This window comes from Ornithorhynchus anatinus, chromosome 11 (genome assembly GCF_004115215.2).
Source record: "Ornithorhynchus anatinus isolate Pmale09 chromosome 11, mOrnAna1.pri.v4, whole genome shotgun sequence".
Classification (NCBI taxonomy): Eukaryota; Metazoa; Chordata; class Mammalia; order Monotremata; family Ornithorhynchidae; genus Ornithorhynchus; species Ornithorhynchus anatinus.
In genome coordinates, this window is record NC_041738.1 from 27,672,219 (window position 1) to 27,674,872 (window position 2,654).

At 47.1% G+C, this 2,654-nt stretch overlaps 1 non-coding gene across 1 annotated transcript; it reads left to right on the top strand.

Moving 5' to 3' along the window:
* The first annotated feature begins 1,188 nt into the window (after nt 1–1,188).
* Nucleotides 1,189–1,326, top strand: LOC114815287. The gene has a single exon (XR_003763051.1). It is a non-coding gene; the product is annotated as a small nucleolar RNA SNORA7 (small nucleolar RNA).
* Nucleotides 1,327–2,654: the final 1,328 nt, after the last annotated feature.

Consider the following 2,654-nt stretch of genomic DNA (forward strand, 5'->3'; position numbering starts at 1 on the left):
CCCTTTAAGAAAGGCATCTCAGTGGTTGCCCATCCACCATGGCAGCAAATAGAGACTCCTCACCATTGGCTTCAAAGCACTCAATCTCCTCGCCGCCTCCTACTTCACCTCATTAGTCTCCGACTACAACTCAGACCACCCACTTTACTCTTCTGATGCCAAACTACTCGCTGTACCTTGATCTCGTCTACCTCGCCGCCAACCTCTCACCCACGTCCCTCCTCTGGCCCGGAATGCCCTCCCTTCTCAAATCTGACAGATAATTACTCTCACCCCTGCTTCAAAATCTTATTGAAGTCACATCTCTTCCAAGAGGTCTGCCCTGACTAAGCCCTCCTCTTCTCTTCTCACTCCCTTCTGCGTAGCTATGACTGGCTCCCTTTATTCATTGCCCCCCACCCCAAGCACGCACGTACCCACCAGTAAAGTATTTATTTATATTAAAGCCTGTCTTCCCTGTATTTATTTATATTAAAGCCTGTCTTCCCCTCTAGACTGTACGCTTGTTGTGGGCAGAGAATGCACCGGTTTATTGTTGTATTTTACTCTCCTAAGCATTTAGTACAGTGCTCTGCCCACAGTAAGCACTCAGTAAATACAATTGACTTACGGATTAATTGGCTGACTGATCGCGTATTCCAGCACTGATTCTCTGGGAGAGGCCTGGGTGACTTTGGGGACACTGATTTGGCCCAGTGCTCTGACTCAGAAGCTAGCCTGGCTGGCTGGTTGACTTGGACGGTCTTGTTTTATGCCTGGCTTGCCAATTGTGAGTTCTAGTCTGGAGCTTTGCAGTTCCTAAGATAACAGAACATTTCACCCGTCTTTCTTCAAGAATCAGAGGGAGCTGGCTTGTTTTCACAGCTCTGACCTTCTCCATCTTCGGCTTCAGTCATTCGTTGGATATTTACATTGGATATACTTTGGGTATTTACTTAGTGACCAATCAGTCGTATTTATTGAGTGTTTACTGAGTGTAGAGCACTGTGCTAAGCCTTTGGGAGAGCATAATATAACAACAAACAGACCCATTCCCTACACACAAGGAGCTTACTGTCTTCACAGGGTTGTTTAGAGTGTCCCGGAGGAATCAAGACAAGAAGCTTACAGTCTCAGGGGGAATACTGGAATAATGTCAACGAGGTATAAAGATTGCACCATAGAAAAATAGAATAGTCATATATTATTCCCCTCTCAGGGTCGTGGCTGGAGAGTTTCCAGTGCTCTACCAGTCACAACTATAGGAGGGAGAGTCAAGCAGAGGCCTACCCATTCCATTCCTAGCTTGGGCAGTGGCTAGCGAGTGGAAGGTCATCGGCTACAAGTCAAAACTCACCTGCGCTGGGCAGCAGTAGCATGAGAGAGAGTCGAGGGTGGAGACTTAAGTTGACTGCCCAGAAAGAGGCAGTGATAAACCACTTCTGTATTTTTACCAAGAAAACTCTATGGATAAACTGCTACCGAACGCTCTGGGCACATCATCCTCCCTCTTCAAAAATCTCCAGGGGTTGTCTATCAACCTTTGCATGAAGCAAAAACTCTTCAGTCTTGGCTTCAAAGCTCTCCATCACCTTGCCCCCTCCTACCTCACCTCCCTTCTCTCCTTCTCCAGCCCAGCCCGCACACTCCGCTCCTCTGCCACCGCTCACCTCCTCACTGTGCCTCGTTCTTGCCTGTCCCACCATCAACCCCAGGCCCACGTCCTTCCTCTGGCCTGGGAATGCCCTCCCTCCTCACATCTGCCAAACTAGCTCTCTTCCCAGCTTCAAAGCCCTACTGAGAGCTCACCTCCTCCAGGAGGCCTTCCCAGACTGAGCCTCCTTTTCCTCTGCTCCTATTCCCCTCCCCATTGCCCTGACTCCTTCCCTCTGCTCTAACCCCTTCCCACACCACTTGCACATATTTGTACATATTTATTATTCTATTTATTTTATTAAAGATGTGTATATATATCTATAATTCTATTTATTTTGATGCTTTTGATGTCAGTCTACTTGTTTTGTTTTGTTGTCTGTCTGCCCCTTCTAGAATGTGAGCCCGTTGTTGAGTGGGGATTGTCTCTATCTGTTGTCAAATTGTACTTTCCAACACTTAGTGCAGCACCCTGCACACAATAAGTGCTCAATAAGTGCGATTGAATGAATGAAAACCAGAATGATGGGAGATGAAGGAGGGGTCTTCTGGGAGAGATGCGTCCATGGTGTCACTATGGGTCGGAGACGACTCGACGGCTTAAGACAAGACAAAGATGCTTCCTAGGTTGTGAGTCCAAGGGATGGACAGAAGATTTGTCATTTAGACAATGTCCGAGGAGGTTAGATGAAGGAGCGAGCTTGGGAGAGAAGACTGGCGACTGGATTTTGATTGTTTTGGGTGGCACTGAAATCCCCAGGGTCACCTCTGAAATTTGAAACAAAAGTTCTCTTCTTCTGAGGTTCAGAACCTTTTTTGGAAGAACTGAGAGACTGAGTCTGAGAATGTGTACTCCCCGAAGAAACCAAGTCATCTCTGTTCCATTTAAAGAATGGAAGAGTAATACTTCCTTTCATCTCAGGAATACCAAACTCTCATCTAGTCGTATGCACACCACACAAACACACTCACTTTAACACAGCGCATAACACCGGCCCCCTCCCCATCTCAGGGTTTTAAGG